Source organism: Arachis hypogaea, chromosome 1 (assembly GCF_003086295.3).
Source record: "Arachis hypogaea cultivar Tifrunner chromosome 1, arahy.Tifrunner.gnm2.J5K5, whole genome shotgun sequence".
NCBI classification, from domain to species: domain Eukaryota; kingdom Viridiplantae; phylum Streptophyta; class Magnoliopsida; order Fabales; family Fabaceae; genus Arachis; species Arachis hypogaea.
In genome coordinates this window covers 62,626,080-62,646,310 of record NC_092036.1, presented here as the reverse complement: position 1 = coordinate 62,646,310, position 20,231 = coordinate 62,626,080, and the positions used below count along the sequence as shown (strand labels likewise).

The window sequence follows — 20,231 nt, the reverse complement described above, 5'->3', positions numbered from 1 at the left end:
CTCAAAAGAGACAAGATCCTGGGAAGTTCTCAATACCTTGTGCCATAGGCACCATGACCTTCAAGAAGGCCTTGTGTGACTTAGGGTCAAGTGTAAACATCATGCCTCTCTCTGTAATGGAGAGGCTAGGGATCTTTGAGGTGCAAGCTGCAAAAATCTCACTAGAGATGGCAGACAATTCAAGAGAACAAGCTTATGGACTTGTAGAGGATGTTTTGGTAAAAGTTGAAGACCATTACATCCCTGCTGATTTCATAGTCCTAGAGACTGGGAAGTGCATGGATGAATCCATCATCCTTGGCAGACCCTTCCTAGCCACAGCAAAGGCTGTGATTGATGTTGATAGAGGAGAATTGATCATTCAAGTGAATGAAGAATCCTTTGTGTTTAAGACTCAAGGATATCCCTCTGTCACCATGGAGAGGAAGCATGAAGAGCTTCTCTCAAAACAGAGCCATACAGAGCCCCCACAGTCAAACTCTAAGTTTGGTGTTGGGAGGCCACAACCAAATTCGAAGTTTGGTGTTGAAACCCCACATTCAAACTCTAAGTTTGGTGTTGGGAGATTCCAACATTGCTCTGAGCATCCCTGAGGCTCCATCAGAGCCCTCTGTCAAGCTACTGACATTAAAGAAGCGCTTGTTGGGAGGCAACCCAATGTTATATTTTATCTATTTTCCTTTGTTATTTTATGTTTTCTGTAGGTTGATGATCATGAGAAGTCACAAAATCAATTGAAAAAGCAAAAACAGAAAGAAAAACAGAAAGAAAAACAACACACCCTGGAGGAAGAACTTGCTGGCGTTTAAACGCCAGTAAGGCTAGCAGATGGGCGTTTAACGCCCAGTCTGGCACCATTCTGGGCGTTTAACGCCAGAAAGGGGCACCAGACTGGCGTTAAACGCCAGAGAAGGGCAAGAAGTTGGCGTTAAACGCCAGAAATGGGCACCACCCCGGTGTTTAACGCCAGAATTGGCACAAAGGGCATTTTTTGCTCGCCACTTGGTGCAGGGATGACTTTTCCTTGACACCTCAGGATCTGTGGACCCCACAGGATCCCCACCTACCCCACCACTCTCTCTCTTCTTCACCCATTCACCAATCACCTCAACACCTCTTCCCCAAAAAAACCCTTCACCTATCAAATCCCATCTTTCTCTTCACCACTCACATCCATCCTTCATAAAACCCCACCTACCTCACCATTCAAATTCAAAACATTTTCCCTCCCAAACCTACCCTCCCATAACCGAAACCTAACCCTCCCCCCACCCCTATATAAACCCATCTTCACTCCTTCATTTTCACACAACCTAAACACTACTTTCCCCCCCTTTGGCCGAACCACAAAGCCATTTCCATCTCCTTCATTTCTTCTTCTTCTACTCTTTTCTTTTCTCTTTTGCTCGAGGACGAGCAAACCTTTTAAGTTTGGTGTGGTAAAAGCATTGCTTTTTGTTTTTCCATAACCATTTATGGCATCCAAGGCCGGAGAAACCTCTAGAAAGAGGAAAGGGAAGGCAAAAGCTTTCACCTCCGAGTCATGGGAGATGGAGAGATTCATCTCAAGGGTGCATCAAGACCACTTCTATGAAGTTGTGGCCTTGAAGAAGGTGATCCCCGAGGTCCCCTTTAAACTTAAAAAGAGTGAATATCCGGAGATCCGACATGAGATCCGAAGAAGAGGTTGGGAAGTTCTTACCAACCCCATTCAACAAGTCGGAATCTTAATGGTTCAAGAGTTCTATGCCAATGCATGGATCACCAAGAACCATGATCAAAGTGTGAACCCGGACCCAAAGAATTGGCTTACAATGGTTCGGGGGAAATACTTGGATTTTAGTCCGGAAAATGTAAGGTTAGCATTCAACTTGCCCATGATGCAAGGAGATGAACATCCTTACACTAGAAGGGTCAACTTTGATCAAAGGTTGGACCAAATCCTCACAGTCATTTGTGAAGAGGACGCCCAATGGAAGAGAGATTCAAGAGGGAAGCCGGTTCAACTGAGAAGGCATGACCTCAAACCCGTGGCTAGGGGATGGTTGGAGTTTATCCAACGCTCAATCATTCCCACTAGCAACCGGTCCGAAGTTACTATAGACCGGGCTATCATGATTCATAGCATCATGATTGGAGAAGAAATAGAAGTTCATGAGGTTATAGCCCAAGAACTTTATAAGGTGGCGGACAAGTCGTCTACCTTGGCAAGGTTAGCCTTTCCTCATCTCATTTGTCACCTCTGTTATTCAGTTGGAGTTGACATAGAGGGAGACATCCCCATTGATGAGGACAAGCCCATTACTAAGAAGAGGATGGAGCAAACAAGAGACCCCTCTCATCATCAAATCCCTGAGATGCCTCAAGGGATGCACTTTCCTCCACAAAACTATTGGGAGCAACTGAACACCTCCCTAGGAGAATTGAGTTCCAACATGGGACAACTAAGGGTGGAGCACCAAGAACACTCTATTCTCCTCCATGAAATAAGAGAAGATCAAAGAATCATGAGAGAGGAGCAACAAAGGCAAGGAAGAGACATTGAGGAGCTCAAGCACTCCATAGGATCTTCAAGAGGAAGAACAAGCCGCCATCACTGAGGTGGACCCGTTCTTTAATCTCCTTGTTCCTTATTTTCCTGTTTTTCGAAAATTATGCTTATGTTTATCTATGTTTGTGTCTTGTGATCATTAGTGTCTTAGTGACTATGCCTTAAAGTTATGAAAGTCCTATGAATCCATCACCTTTCTTGAATGAAAAATGTTCTTAATTGAAAAAGAGAAGAATCGCATGAATTTTGAATTTTATAACAGTTTAATTATTTTGATGTGGTGGCAATATTTTTGTTTTCTGAATGTATGCTTAAACAGTGCATATGTCTTTTGAATTTGTGGTTCATGAATGTTGGCTCTTGAAAGAATGATTAAAAAGGAGACATGTTACTGAGGATCTGAAAAATCATAAAAATGATTCTTGAAGCAAGAAAAAGCAGTGAATACAAAAAAAAAGAGAAAAAAGAGAAGGAGAAAAACGAAAAAAAAAAGAGAAAAGAAAAACGAGAAAAAAAAGAGAAAAGAAAAAAAAATAAAGTTGTGATCCAAGGCAAAAAGAGTGTGCTTAAGAACCTTGGACACCTCTAATTGGGGACTCTAGCAAAGCTGAGTCACAATCTGAAAAGGTTCACCCAATTATGTGTCTGTGGCATGTATGTATCCGGTGGTAATACTGGAAGACAGAGTGCTTTGGGCCACGGCCAAGACTCAATAAGTAGCTGTGTTCAAGAATCATCATACTTAACTAGGAGAATCAATGACACTATCTGGATTCTGAGTTCCTAAAGAAGCCAATCATTCTGAATTTCAAAGGATAGAGTGAGATGCTAAAACTGTTCAGAGGCAAAAAGCTAAAAGTCCCGCTCATCTAATTATTACTGATCTTCATAGATGTTTTTGGAATTCATTGTATATTCTCTTCTTTTTATCTTATTTGATTTTCAGTTGCTTGAGGACAAGCAACAATTTAAGTTTGGTGTTGTGATGAGCGGATAATTTGTACGCTTTTTGGCATTGTTTTTAGTATGTTTTTAGTATGTTCTAGTTAGTTTTTAGTATATTTTTATTAGTTTTTAGTTAAAATTCACTTTTCTGGACTTTACTATGAGTTTGTGTGTTTTTCTGTGATTTCAGGTATTTTCTGGCTGAAATTGAGGGACCTGAGCAAAAATCTGATTCAGAGGCTGAAAAGGACTGCAGATGCTGTTGGATTCTGACCTCCCTGCACTCGAAGTGGATTTTCTGGAGCTACGGAAGCCCAATTGGCGAGCTCTCAACAGCGTTGGAAAGTAGACATTCTGGGCTTTCCAGCAATATATGATAGTCCATACTTTGCTCAAGATTTGATGGCCCAAACCGGCGTTCAAAGTCACCATCAGAATTCCCAGCGTTAAACGCCGGAACTGGCACAAGGATGGGAGTTAAACGCCCAAACTGGCATAAAAGCTAGCGTTTAACTCCAAGAAGGGTCTCTACATGAAAATGTATCAATGCTCAGCCCAAGCACACACCAAGTGGGCCCGGAAGTGGATTTTTATGTCATTTACTCATCTCTGTAAACCCTAGGCTACTAGTTCTCTATAAGTAGGACCTTTTACTATTGTATTTTCATCTTGGTATCTTTAGATCTTTGTATTCTTGGATCTTTGGATCTTTGATCACGTTTGGGGGCTGGCCTCACGGCCATGCCTAGACCTTGTTCTTATGTATTTTCAACGGTGGAGTTTCTACACACCATAGATTAAGGTGTGGAGCTCTGCTGTACCTCGAGTATTAATGCAATTACTATTGTTCTTCTATTCAATTCAGCTTGTTCTTGTTCAAAGATATCACTTGTTCTTCAACTTGATGAATGTGATGATCCGTGACACTCATCATCATTCTCACCTATGAACGTGTGCCTGACAACCACCTCCGTTCTACCTTAGATTGGGTGGATATCTCTTGGATTCTTTAACCGGAATCTTCGTGGTATAAGCTAGAATTGATGGCGGCATTCAAGAGAATCCGGAAGGTCTAAACCTTGTCTGTGGTATTCTGAGTAGGATTCAATGATTGAATGACTGTGACGAGCTTCAAACTTGCGATTGTGGGGCGTTAGTGAAAGACGCAAAAGAATCACTGGATTCTATTCCGACATGATCGAGAACCGACAGCTGGATAGCCGTGCCATGACAGGGTGCGTTGAACATTTCCACTGAGAGGACGGGACTGTAGCCATTGACAACGGTGATGCCCAACATACAGCTTGCCATGGAAAGGAGTAAGAAGGATTGGATGAAGACAGTAGGAAAGCAGAGAGACGGAAGGGACCAAGCATCTTCATACGCTTGTCTGAAATTCCCACCAATGAATTACATAAGTATCTCTATCTTTATCTTTATGTTTTATTCATACATCATCCATAATCATTTGAGTTTGCCTGACTAAGATTTACAAGGTGACCATAGCTTGCTTCATACCAACAATCTCTGTGGGATCGACCCTTACTCGCGTAAGGTTTATTACTTGGACGACCCAGTACACTTGCTGGTTAGTAGTGCGAAGTTGTGATAAAGAGTTGAGATTGCAATTGTGCGTACCATGTTGATGGTGCCATTGATGATCACAATTTCGTGCACCAAAAGCCCAGGATGTCTACTTTCCAACGCCGTTGAGAGAGAACCAATTGGGCTTCTGTAGCTCCAGAAAATCCACTTCGAGTGCAGAGAGGTCAGATTCCAACAGCATCTACAGTCCTTTTTAGCCTCTGAATCAGATTTTTGCTCAGGTTCCTCAATTTCAGCCAGAAAATACCTGAAATCACAGAAAAACACACAAACTCATAGTAAAGTCCAGAAAAGTGAATTTTAACTAAAAACTAATGAAAATATAATAAAAACTAACTAAAACATACTAAAAACATACTAAAAACAATGTTAAAAAGCGTATAAATTATCCGCTCATCACCTACGCGTACGCGTTGCACCCCTTTCACCTCACCACGCGTGCGTGTGGAATGCCCTGTTTCACCACCCCCATTTTCCTCTCTTCTTTCCATTTCTTCTCTTTTCCTCACTTCTTCCCTTCTCTCACCCGTCATCCAACACTACCATGTACCATCAACCATTAGTTGGTTTAGTTAGTTAGCTATTTAGTTAGTTAAATTTTTGTTTAATTCTTGTTTTCATGATAAGTGGTGTATTATTAATTTTTTTGTTGTTTATTGCTTCTGATTACTGATAAGATGTTATTTTAACATCATTATTGTTAATTGTCATTGTTAGAGTCCCTTATTGAGGTTTGTTACTTGGTTTTGAACTTTTCGTGCTCAACATTTATGAATACCAAGTGTATGATATTGCCTTCAAGCTCTCTACATCTTTCAAATTGCATGTTATAGCTAGCCATCATGTGATTTGATTTCATTATCTATAATAAGGTAAATTGTGTATAATCAATGCATTTTTTTGTTAGGTGGTGCTTGTTTATGATTGATCTTTATTCACATCACCTATTTCATGCATTGAAATTGTGGAATTGTGAAATTGGACCGTACGCTTACCTAGTGACATTTTTTGAGCTTTCTAAGTTTTGTGGACCATGCTTGCTATGTTATTGATTTTCACTTCTATCTTCTTTTCCTAAGTTACATAGCACCCAAGTCTTCCACCCTTATGTCACTTAGGTGTTGCAACTATACTTCAAACTGTGACATAGCTTTCTATGTTAGTGTGTCTGTTCTAAATCGCGTGCAACTTAGAATGCACACTTACTTTTACCCATGTCACACATTGGGTCACTTACTTCATTCTAGTGATTTACCTCATTCCAAAAATTTACGCTTCCTTACTTTTGTATTTACTTGTCTCCTTCTCTTGTCTTCTATTTTCAGGATAAGTCATCATAAGCAAAAATGGAAGTGGAAGAAAGAACACGCAGTAACCGGTTGACCCACCAGCTGAAAGTGGCAATCCAGAAAGTCACCACACCCCCTTACTCATCTTTGAATGCACCGAGGACGGTGCAAAATTTTAAGTGTGGGGAGGTCGTTCGAACGATCGGCCGTTTTTGGGTGACAAATTTCTAATCCCAACGCTTTCGCATCTCATTTTTAGGTCTTTTAGCATTTTTGTTGCATTTCCTTGTTTTGCACATATATATAATAAGCTTAGTCAAAATAATGAAATTTTTCAAAGATTTTATCTATAGGGCACCCCAATCGATTTGAAAAAAAATTGGAACTTGCTTGAACTATACATTGTGGAGCATAATTTTTGAGCTAAGAATACAAGCATGTGAGTTTTGAGCCTAATTGTGTGGTTACATCATATAACCACTTATTTTTATTCTTGTGTGCATTATTCTCTTTCTATAATTGTAATCTTTGATTTGTTTGATTCTATATGCCCATTATTTTATGTATGAATGCACTTATATGATTGAGGCCATTGATTCAATTAGCTCACTTACCCAAATAGCCTTACCTTTTATCTTCCATTGTTAGCCAACTTTGAGCCTATGCTAAACCCATTTGTTCTTAATTTCAGCACATTACAAGCATTAAAGTAAAAAACAATAAATGTCCCTTGTTTGGATCTTTGATTAGCTTATGCTAGTGAGAGTGTTTATTATGTAGTTGTGGGAGAGTTGGGAAAATTGGTTGGGATAAAAGAGTATTTTTGCATTTTTATTAAAAATTTTGAGAAATTAGGTTCATACTCATGTATTAATTATGTTTAAACCATATGCATTGGCATCTTTGTGTATAATTCATCAAAAAGAAAAAATGAGAAAAACAATAAAAAGAAAAATAAAAGAAAAGAAAAAAATAAAAAAATACATAGAAAAAGAAAAAGAAAGAAAAAGAAAAGCAATAAAAAGGGGACAAAATGCCCCAAAGTAAACTTCAATAAAAATCAATGCATATGAGTTGTGATAAAAAAAAAGAGAATGCATGAGTGTATGAAAAAGTGAAGAATGGATAGTTAGGTTTGTTTAGAATTGTATAGGTTGTTATATAGGTTAGGTGGGAAGTTTAGGTTAATCAAAGATTCAAATTTCAAGCTCACTTGACCAAATACGATACCTTGACCCTAGCCCCATTACAACCTATGGGAAAGTCTTCATGATATTTGTATGCATGCATGGAATAATTGTTGATTGTTAGATGAAAAACAAATCTTGGAAAGCATGATTAGAGGAGAATTGAGTGAATCAACCCTATACACTTGAGTTACTAGAGCGGATACATATCCGGTGAGGGTTCGATTGCTTAATTACATGTTTTCACCTATGACCATCTTTTTTATTGCAAGTTTGTAAAATCATTTCAATAACTCAAATCAATTATGGATTTAATCTCATTGAGATACCTTTAGCCCTCACGTTTATACATGCTTTCATGGGAATGAATTTATTTTGATCACGTAGTTGCATTCATTTAGATAGATTACATATAGGTAGATTGCATTTAGATAGTTTGCATTGAATAAATGTTGATACCCTTTGTTTCTTTCTTGAGTTTAGGATGAGGACATGCTTGGTTTAAGTGTGGGGAGGTTTGATAAACCCCAATTTTGTGGTTTATCATGTGCTTAATTTAGGGGATTTTATCAACTTATCTCACATTTATTCAATGAAATAGCATAATTTTGTAATTCTCTCTGAATTTATGCTTAAGAGTGAAAACATGCTTTTTAGGCCCTTAAATTGATAAATTTAATTCACTTTAATTCCATTCGATGCCTTGATATGTGTGTTGAGTGATTTCAGGCTTATAAGGAAAGTATTGGATGGAAGAAGTGAAGAGAAAAGCATACAAAGTGGAGAATGCATGAAGAAATGAGGATTTGGAGAATTTGTGGCCATGTGCACGTGTCATCCACGCATACCCGTGAGAAGAGATTTGTAAGCCACGTGCACGCGTGAGGAGGAAATTTTGCCAGCGACGTTGATGAGCGGATAATTTACACGCTTTTTGGCATTGTTTTTAGTATGTTTTTAGTATGTTTTAGCTAGTTTTTATTATATTTTTATTAGTTTTTAGTTAAAATTCACTTTTCTGGACTTTACTATGAATTTGTGTATTTTTCTGTGATTTCAGGTATTTTCTGGCTGAAATTGAGGGACCTGAGCAAAAATCTGATTCAAAGGCTGAAAAGGACTGCAGATACTGTTGGATTCTGACCTCCCTGCACTCGAAGTGTATTTTCTGGAGCTACAAAACTCCAATTGGTACGCGCTCAACTGCATTGGAAAGTAGACATCCTGGGCTTTCCAGAAATATATAATAGTCTATACTTTTCCCGAGATTTGATGGCCCAAACAGGCGTTCCAAGTCAGCTCAAGAATTCTGGCGTAAAACGCCGGAACTGGCACAAGAATGGGAGTTAAACGCCCAAACTGGCACAAAAGCTGGCGTTTAACTCCAAGAAGAGTCTCTACACGAAAATGCTTCAATGCTCAACCCAAGCACACACCAAGTGGGCCCGGAAGTGGATTTTTATGTCATTTACTCATCTTTTTAAACCCTAAGCTACTAGTTCTCTACAAATAGGACCTTTTGCTATTGTATTAGACATCTTGGTAGCTATCTTTGAGTAGTCTTATACTATCTTAGATCATGGGGGCTGGCCTCTCGGCCATGCCTAGACCTTGTTCTTATGTATTTTCAACGGTGGAGTTTCTACACACCATAGATTAAGGTGTGGAGCTCTGCTGTACCTCGAGTATTAATGCAATTACTATTGTTCTTCTATTCAATTCAGCTTATTCTTGTTCTAAGATATCAATTGTTTCTCAACTTGATGAATGTGATGATCTGTGACACTCATCATCATTCTCACCTAGGAACGTGTGCCTGACAACCACCTCCGTTCTACCTTAGATTGAGTGGATATCTCCTGGGTTCCTTAATCAGAATCTTCGTGGTATAAGCTAGAATTAATGGCGGTATTCAAGAGAATCCAGAAGGTGTAAACCTTGTCTGTGGTATTCTGAGTAGGATTCAAGGATTGAATGACTGTGACGAGCTTCAAACTCGTGATTGTGGGGCATTAGTGACAGACGCAAAAGAATCACTGGATTCTATTCCGACATGATCGAGAACCGATAGCTGAATAGCCGTGCTGTGATAGAGCGCGTTGAACATTTTCACTGAGAGGACGGGACTGTAGCCATTGACAACGGTGATGCCCAACATATAGCTTGCCATGGAAAGGAGTAAGAAGGATTGGATGAAGACAGTAGGAAAGCAGAGAGACGGAAGGGACAAAGCATCTCCATACGCTTATCTGAAATTCTCACCAATGAATTACATAAGTATCTCTATCTTTATTTTATGCTTTATTCATAAATCATTCATAACCATTTGAATCTGCGTGACTGAGATTTACAAGATGACCATAGCTTGCTTCATACCAACAATCTCCGTGGGATGGACCCTTACTCGCGTAAGGTTTATTACTTGGACGACCCAGTGCACTTGCTGGTTAGTTGTGCGAAGTTGTGATAAAGAGTTGATATTGCAATTGAGCGTACCATGTTGATGGCGCCATTGATGATCACAATTTCGTGCATCAAGTTTTTGGCGCCGTTGCTGGGGAATTAAATGTCCTAACTACAGTTTCGCATTTGTTCCCTGCAATAACAGTGCCAAGTTTTGATCCGGCAACAACACCAAGTTTTTGGCGCCGTTGCCGGGAATTGTTTGAGTTTGGACAACTGACGGTTCATCTTGTTGCTTAGATTAGGTATTTTTCAGAACTTTTAAGAATGACTTCTAGGGTTTCAAGGTGATGTTCTTATCATCACCAAAGCTGATTGATCTTCATCAATTTAGCTCTTGAATGTAATGTCCTGCTGAAGCTTGGCTAGCCATGTCTAATTTCTTAAGACTGAAGCTTTAGACTAACATTGCATGATTCCTGGAATTCTTATTAAAAATTTTGAATCTCTTTATTTTCTTCTCCATATAATTTTCGAAAAATCCAAAAAAATTACAAAGTCATAAAAACCAAAAATATTTTATGTTTCTTGTTGAGTCTAGTGTCTCATTTTAAGTTTGGTGTCAATATCTTTTTCAAAAATCACTTTACTTCTTTCTCAATCTTAGTTTTCGAAAATCATCAATCAATTTTCAAAATGTTTTTAAAATCTTTTTAATTTATTTTCAAAAATTTCTTCCCCTCTTCTCACATCCTTCTATTTATGGACTAACATGTACAATTCGAACTTTATCTTTCTAAGTTTGAATTCTTCTACCTCTTCCTTCTATTTTTCTTTTCCTCTGACACCTCAAGGAATCTCTATACTGTGACATAGAGGATTTCATATTTTCTTGTTTTCTTCTCTTTCATATGAGCAGGAGCAAAGACAAAAGCATTCTTGTTGAGGCTGACCCTGAACCTGAAAGGACCTTGAAGCAAAAACTAAGAGAAGTTAAAGCACAACTCTCTGTAGAGGACCTAACAGAAATCTTCAAAGAAGAAGACATGGCAGCCGAAAACAACAACAATGCCAACAATGCAAGAAAGGTGCTGGGTGACTTTACTGCACCTACTCCCGACCTCTATGGGAGAAGCATCTCTATCCCTGCCATTGGAGCAAACAACTTTGAGCTTAAGCCTCAATTAGTTTCTCTAATGCAACAGAATTACAAGTTCCATGGACTTCCATTGGAAGATCCTCATCAGTTTTTAGCTGAATTCTTGCAAATCTGTGATACTGTCAAGACCAATGGGGTTAACCCTGAGTTCTACAGACTTATGCTATTCCCTTTTGCTGTAAGAGACAGAGCTAGGACATGATTGGATTCACAACCTAAAGAAAGCCTGAACTCTTGGGAAAAGCTAGTCAATGCCTTCTTGGCAAAGTTCTTTCCACCTCAAAAATTGAGTAAGCTTAGAGTGGAAGTCCAAACCTTCATACAGAAGGAAGGTGAATCCCTCTATGAAGCTTGGGAAAGATACAAACAATTGATCAGAAAGTGTCCTTCTTACATGCTTTCTGAGTGGAGCATCATAGGTATCTTCTATGATGGTCTGTCTGAACTATCCTAGATGTCATTGGATAGCTCTGCTGGAAGATCTCTTCATCTGAAGAAGACGCCTGCAGAAGCTCAAGAACTCATTGAAATGGTTGCAAATAACCAATTCATGTACACTTCTGAATGGAATCCTGTGAACAATGGGACGAATCATAAGAAAGGAGTTCTTGAGATTGATACTCTGAATGCCATATTGGCTCAGAACAAAATATTGACTCAGCAAGTCAATATGATTTCTCAAAGTCTGTCTGGAATGCAAGCTGCACCAGGCAGTACTAAGGACGCTTCATCTGAAGAAGAAGCTTATGATCCTGAGAACCCTTCAGTGGAAGAGGTGAATTACATAGGAGAACCCTATGGAAATACCTATAATCCTTCATGGAGAAATCATCCAAATCTCTCATGGAAGGATCAACAGAGACCTCAACAAGGTTTCAACAACAATAATGGTGGAAAAAACAGGTTTAGCAATGGCAAGCCTTTTCCATCATCTTCTCAGCAACAGACAGAGAATCCTAAGCAGAGCCACTCTGACTTAGCAACCATGGTCTCTGATCTAATCAAAACCACTCAAAGTTTCATGACTGAAACAAGGTCCTCCATTAGAAACTTGGAGGCACAAGTGGGTCAGCTGAGTAAGAAAGTTACTGAACTCCCTCCTAGTACTCTTCCAAGCAATACAGAAGAGAATCCAAAAGGAGAGTGTAAGGCCATCAACATGGCCGAACTTGGAGAGGAGAAAGAGGCAGTTAGCGCCATTGAGGAAGACCTCAATGGACGTCCACTGGCCTTCAATGAGTTCCCTAATGAGGAACCATGGGAATCTGAGGCTCACAATGAGACCATAGAGATTCCATTGGATTTACTTCTGCCATTCATGAGCTCTGATGAGTATTCTTCCTCTGAAGAGGATGAAGATGTCACTGAAGAGCAAGTTGCTAAGTACCTTGGAGCAATCATGAAGCTAAATGACAAGTTATTTGGTAATGAAACTTGGGAGGATAAACCCCCTTTGCTCACTAAAGAACTGGCTGACTTGTCTAGGTAGAAACTACCTCAAAAGAGGCAGGACCCTGGGAAGTTCTCAATACCTTGTACAATAGGCACCATGACCTTCAAGAAGGCTCTGTGTGACCTAGGGTCAAGCATAAACCTCATGCCTCTCTCTGTAATGGAGAAGCTAGGGATCTTTGAGGTACAAGCTGCAAGAATCTCACTAGAGATGGCAGACAATTCAAGAAAACAAGCTTATGGACTTGTACAGGATGTTCTGGTAAAAGTTGAAGACCATTACATCCCTGCTAATTTTATAGTCCTAGAGACTGGGAAGTGCATGGATGAATCCATCATCCTTGGCAGACCCTTCCTAGCCACAGCAAAGGCTGTGATTGATGTTGACAGAGGAGAATTGATCATTCAAGTGAATGAAGAATCCTTTGTGTTTAAGGCTCAAGGATATCCCTCTGTAACCATGGAGAGGAAGCATGAAGAGCTTCTCTCAAAATAGAGTCAAACAGAGCCCACACAGTCAAACTCGAAGTTTGGTGTTGGGAGGCCTCAACCAACTTCTAAGTTTGGTGTTGAACCCCCACATTCAAACTCTAAGTTTGGTGTTGGGAGGTTCCAACATTGCTCTGAGTATCTGTGAGGCTCCATGAGAGCCCACTGTCAAGCAAATGACATTAAAGAAGCGCTTGTTGGGAGGCAACCTAATGTTATATTTATCTATATTTCCTTTGTTATTTTATATTTTCTGTAGGTTGATGATCATGGGAAGACACAAAATCAATTGAAAAAGCAAAAATGGAATGAAAAACAGAAAGAAAAATAGCACACCCTGGAGGAAAATCCTGCTGGCGTTTAAACGCTAGTAAGGGCAGCAAATGGGCATTTAACGCCTAGTCTGGCACCATTCTGGGCGTTTAACGCCAGAAAGGGGCACCAGACTGGCGTTAAACGCCAGAAAAGGGTAAGAAGCTGGCGTTAAATGCCAGAAATGGGCACCAGCCCGGCGTTTAATGCCAGAATTGGCATAAGGGAGCATTTTTGCTCGCCACTTGGTGCAGGGATGAATTTTCCTTGACACCTCAGGATCTGTGGACACCACAGAATCCCCACCTACCCCACCACTCTCTCTCTTCTTCACCCATTCACCAATCACCTCAATACCTCTTCCCCAAAAACCCCTCACCTATCAAATCTCACTATTCTCTTCACCACTCACATCCATCCTTCATAAAACCCCACCTACCTCACCATTCAAATTCAAACCACTTTCCCTCCCAAACCCACCCATAATGGCCGAACCATACAACCCCTCTCCACTCCTATATAAACCCATCTTCACTCCTTCATTTTCACACAACCTAAACACTACTTCTCCCCCTTGGCCGAACCACAAAGCCACCTCCATCTCCTCTATTTCTTCTTCTTCTACTCTCTTCTTTCTTCTTTTGCTCGAGGACGAGCAAAACTTCTAAGTTTGGTGTGGTAAAAGCATTGCTTTTTGTTTTTCCATAACCATTTATGGCATCTAAGGCCGGAGAAACCTCTAGAAAGAGGAAAGGGAAGGCAAAATATAACGGCCTAGCCCCGAAGAAACGGCGCTTTTTCGGGATCAAACGGAATTTTTACAGAATTTTTAGGAATTTCTATGCATATAAGCACCTCCACTGCACAGGTGCTGCGTCATCAAGCTACTGAGTCAGTAGCTTGATTGCACAGGACACCTCTCCTAATCTAAGAAGGCACGTCGCGAAGAGTTGCGTTTTTGAGCCACTTCGGGCCCGAATTTCAAAATTCTGATTTCTGTGGTTAGTCTCTATGTGAAGAGCCGGTCACGAATTTCGAGAGAAAAATTATATTAATATAATATTCATATATTATTATTTTATTCCGAATATTATATTATTATCTTCTGTACTGTGATTAAGGTTGATCTATGTTTAGTAATATAATAACTGAGCTAGAAATCTACCGGTAACAGATAATACCGGCATTCTTAGATGAACTTAGCACTGGTAATGCTTCATCATATATCTTTTATTCTTATGATTATCCAGTTACTAGTGTCATTTACACTAAATAACTTAATGTTTATCCATTAGCAGTGTAATTACTTAAGTTCTAATACATCTAGCTTTAGTAATTATCCTTTTCTGAGATATTTTGACAAGTAACTTTTGGATAATCATCATCCAAAAGCCACGGCCTCCCTTGGACAGCTTGGCTATCATTTTTGTTCTTGGAAAAGCTTAGAACACCATGAAAGAAAACCATGAAACTTCCATGAACACCTGAGCTTCTTTCTCCGTTCTTTCTCAAACCGGAACCACTATCAAAAATCTAATCTTACCAAAGTGTTCACCTCTTCCTCCTCTTCATTTCTATGTCACTTTTCATGAAGTAAATCAAGGTATGAAGGCTGCTCCTCCTCCTTGAAGGTTCGGTCATGGTGGTTCCTTAAGCTAATGATGTTTTCTTCATGTTTTCTCTTAGGATCTCTTATTCAATCACCAAAAGCTCCAAGAAAACGTGATTTCTAGTTACCTTAAGGTGAGGAAAACCTTCTTTTCATCATCATGAAGCTTCAGCCTTCATGGTTCATAAGATTCTAAAGTTGTTGTTGATGTTAAAATAGGCGTAAAAGTGCTTCTGGAAGCTTTTTTTGGTGCAATCTTGGACAGCAGCAAAGGAGGTAAGGTTTGGTAAATTAATCAATGATTGGCTGTGTTCTTGAAGTGTTAAATCAGATCTTGTTGCTTGAGGTTTGATTTTGGGTGTTTGTGTGATGGTTTGATCATGAAATCTTGTTGTTTAATGCTTGAAAATCATGTTTATGATGGTTTTGAAGTGGCTGTTGGTGCTGCTGGAAAACGTGACATTCCAGCCATGAAAATCATGATTTTTTATGCTTATTTGATGTGCATTTAATGGCTGAAAAGTTTCTCTTTGGTTAATCGGGTTCAAATCAGTTTCCGAAAAGATTGAAAAACTAGCTGAAAATCAAGCAGAAATCTGATGAACTTTTGGGAAAATATTTTTGGTTTTTGGAAGAACATGAAAACATGTATTCATGGAGTTTTGGGGTCAAAATATAATTATTAAAAAGTTTGGGGTTGAAAATTAATTAATCAAAAGTTGAGGGGCTAAAGTGTAATTATTAAAAGTTATAGGGGTCAGAGTGCAATTTCCAAGAAGTCCAGGGGTCAAAATGCAATTTTTGAAAGTTAAATAAAATATTATTATTTTAATAATAAAATATTAATATATTATTTTATTAATAATATTATTTTAATAATAATATTATTTAATAAATAATAATAAAATATTGATAAAAAGACAGTTTTTCCTAAAAGCCTCAGGAAGGCAGTTTTGAGTCCAAAATTCTCTAATTTCCTTTACTAAACACCTAAGAAGAGGTATAAGAGAAGATATAGAGGCATATGAGGTAAAGAAACAAGATTTTGAAACCTGTGTTTATGTTAAAAAGAAAAGGAGTTAAAAGTGATATAGCTGTGTACCTGCACTTACAAAGTAAACAGAGAATTGTAAAATGGGCTTTCTGTGATGTTGTAATGCTTGATTTATGATGATTGCTAAGTGATGGAAAGTATGGTTATATGTGAATTATGAGCCTTCGGGAAATGCTTGTGAATGTTGTGCGCGGACGCCCGTATTATGATGTTGCTTCCTAGACAGGCTGCGGTAGAATAGTACCAGCCCTGCAAGCTGAATGCTTGGTAGAGGCCTGACTCGCATACCTGCGGTATATTGAGACCTGAGCAAATACCAGCCCTGCAAGTCGAGAGCACTTGGTAGAGGGTATGCGGTACTTAATCTAGGATTAAGTTCTGGGAAGGCCCTATCTGACTTGGAGGGTCGGATTGCGTCAGGTGCGGGTCGAAACCGACAAATGAGCTCATTACCTGCAGTAGGGACAGACATGCATCATACTTGTTTGTGCATTATTTATTGCTTATCTTCTTGTGTTCTTGTTTTATTCCTTGTTTGTTTGAGCATAACTGTGTGATTGCATATTAATGTGTGAATGTGCATTTACTTCCTATTTTCTCTCTTGTTCATGTGTTAGTTTATGTTGTTGTTATGTACATATTACTCTACATTTATTTATACTTCTATGACCACGGACATTATAAATAAACTTAACTGTAAACCCCGACCTTACTAAGAACTCCATAGTTCTTACCCCTTACACATCTACAGATGGACACAGGAGTCCTATTCTACGAGATTGATCCACCGTACATCCACGAGGACCCGGTGCGTGGCGAGTATTACATCTACTGTGCGGTACCTCATATCCGTAATTATGTAGTTCGTGGTAGACCTTTCCAGTACCCTATTAGGACAGCATACTTTAATCCTGATGCACCCTATGATTTTCCTTTATCTTGGTTACACCCCGACGGACCTGGGATACCTCATCCTGAGGAGCAGATGCCACCTCCACCTGACTATCCTCCTCCATCTGAACCTCCTCTACCTGATGAGCCTATACCTGCCCAGCCTATCCATGAGTCACCTCCTGCACCTTTTATCCTTGATGAGTGGGGTGTTCCTGTGTTGCCACCCGAGCTTGATCCTTTACCTGAGCCGATCGAGACTCCTGTCTTTGATGAGCAGCAGGGACATGAGTATGATCAGATCATGGAGGCGCCACCTCCTTCTCCCGACTGTATTTTGTTTGGTAGATATCCTTTTATGGTTCATGTGGCCAGCAGTGGTTCCTCTGCTATCACTCCGGCAGAAGAAGAGGACGAGGAAGAAGAATTGAAGATCCAGAGGAAGATCCTAACTTCATAGTTATCTCCTCTGACAGCGATGACGATGAGCCAGGCGAGGCGCCAGCAGGCGAGCATCACCATTCGCCCGGTGGTTTTCCGTGAGATACTCTGGACCAGGATTGAGGAGATTTTTTTGAGACGCCTAGTCTAACTTCAGTACATTAGAGTGTCTCCCTCACTTTTGTTAGCATGATTAGAGGGAATAGGCATATCATAGAGTTAGGCTAGCCTGGGTGCCAGCTTAGGGGCTTTTGGTCAGGCCAGGCCCTGGGGCGTCTTATGTACATATATGTACATGCTATATGAGTCACTGACTTAGGGGTGCTGTACTATAGCTATATGCTTATATAACTGAGCCACTTCTGTAACATGATGTATATCATAGTGTGTTACTCCATATTCTGTTATCTTTTGTTTTATGTATGTGAATGTTTAATTTTCCCTTGATATATGGAGGGTATGCGACTTTAAATTATTCTTGTTTTAAAAAAAATTTACTTGTAAAATTTACGGTGTTTTAACAACGTACAGGCTTATATTTATTAATTAATAATACAGAAAAGGAAAAACAAGTTGGTAACATTCAATTTCTAGTATGATCTAGACATGCTAGAAGTTGGGTCGTTACAATTTGGTATCAGAGCGGTTCTTCCTGTTAGAGCCTAGGGAATGGACTGAATCATGCTTTATTGCATGCTCTGTGGTGTGTCTCATGCTTATAGGGTATCTATGTGATATGTGCTGCATGAATGTCTTTGTGCTTTCATTTTGATAATGTTCACGCCCAACTTGAGGTATTAAGACTGATCACCTTGGTATTGATTGTTTGGTGAGAACAGAATCAGGATGCCTCTACGGAGACGTAGCGATCGGGAAGGGTCTACTGTTAACAATCCGCCGCGAAACGATGATAATCTGTTTGCTGCGATTCATGCTATGGCTGAGGCTGTGCGTGAAATGGCGACTGCTACTACCCGAGCAGTTAACTGTCTGGGGGAACGTAATGGAGAGCGTAACAATGATCGTAACAGTGAGAATGGTGGGAACGGTGATGGAGATAACATGAATCATGATAGGCCTATGACATTAGCTGCTTTCTTGAAAGTTAATCCACCAAAGTTCAAGGGTACGACTGTAGCAACTGAAGCTGATAATTGGTTCCGAGGCATAGAAAGGTCCTTGAGGGCACAGCATGTCCTGGAAGAACAGTATGTAGAATTTGCTACTTATATGTTGGAAGGGGATGCTCAGCACTGGTGGTAGGGCATTCAATGTTTACTGCAGCAAGATGAGGGTAATATTTTGTGGAATGCTTTCAAAGAAGAGTTCTATAAGAAGTACTTCCCTAGAGCTACTTGTGAGGCAAAGGAGATGGAGTTGATGCAGTTAAAATAGGGAAGTATGTCTGTTGCTGAGTATACAAGGAAGTTTGAAGATTTATGTCGTTTTTCTAAGGTTTGTCAAGGGAATCCAGCAGATTTCGAAGAGTGGAAATGTTTGAAATTTGAAGGAGGACTCCGTGAAGATTTGTTGAACTCAGTGGTTCCATTGAAAATACGAAATTTTGTGGAGTTGGTTAATAAGAGTCAGCTAGTATAGGACTGTGCTAAGAAGATAGCTGCAGCTCGAATGAATCGCCCAGAATCTTCTTTTCAGAATTATAATCGGTATACAGCTCCTCAGGGAAGAAATTTTAAGCAGGGAGCAATGCCTTCACGAAGGTACAATCAGAATAGAAATGTTCATTCACGTCCTACAGGAGGGAATGGAGGAAGAATGAGACAGGATATGGGTAAGCGATCTCAGCAGGCGCAGATGCGACCAGTATGTAGGCAGTGTGGAAAGGAGCATGGAAGTAGACCTTGTCAGCTTACAGGCATTATCTATTTTTGTTGTGGTCAGCCTGGACATATGGCTAAGGACTGTCCGAAGAAGCCAGTACAAGGAATAGATAGGCCGCGACAGTAAGGACGTGTGTTTGCTATGACTGCTGATGACGCAATAAAATCAAACTCCCTAATCCAAGGTCAGTGTTATGTCAAATCTCGACTCTTAACTGTACTGTATGACTCTGGTGCATCACATTCATTTATTTCCGAGACTGTTGCGCATGAGTTGGGATTAGATTTTACCATGTTAGATTATAATCTAATTGTTCGTACACCCACATCTCAAAATGCCTTGACTAGTCAAGTATGTCAATAGGTGCCTTTTGTTATTGAGGCTAGGAATTTTATACATGACCTGGTTTGTTTGCCTTTGTGTGGTTTAGATATTATCTTAGGTCTAGATTGGTTGTCTAAGCATCATGTTTTCCTTGATTGTTTTAAACGAATTGCTATATTTCCATCATCTGAAATGCACATTGAACCAGTTGAGTCTTGTACTTTCTATTTGAATTCCCTAAGAGTTATTTCTAGTAATAGTGGGTTAGAGGGTTACGTTCTACTATCGGCTAGCTCAGAAACTAATGAACAAGACTTGGAGCAAATCCGAGTGGTGAAGGAGTTTCCTGATGTTTTTCCGGATGATATACCTGAGTTTCCACCTCAGAGAGAGATAGAGTTTAGTATTGATTTGGTTCCTGGAGCCGGACCAATTTCTATAGCACCGTATCGGATGTCACCATTGGAACTAGCAGAGTTAAAGAAGCAGTTGGATGAATTGCTGAGAAAGAAGTTTATTCGTCTGAGTGTATCACCATGGGGAGCTCCAGTGTTACTAGTAAAAAAGAAGGATGGTGAAATAAGGTTATGTGTGGATTATCGGCAATTGAACAAGATCACAATCAAGAACAAGTATCCACTCCCAAGGATAGATGATCTGATGGACCAGCTGAGAGGT

The 20,231-nt window shown here is 39.7% G+C and overlaps 1 non-coding gene across 1 annotated transcript; it reads right to left on the bottom strand.

Moving 5' to 3' along the window:
• Positions 1-11,431: 11,431 nt before the first annotated feature.
• Positions 11,432-11,539, bottom strand: LOC112715629 (small nucleolar RNA R71). Its single transcript, XR_003159877.1, has one exon. It is a non-coding gene; the product is annotated as a small nucleolar RNA R71 (small nucleolar RNA).
• Between the last annotated feature and the right edge of the window lie 8,692 nt (positions 11,540-20,231).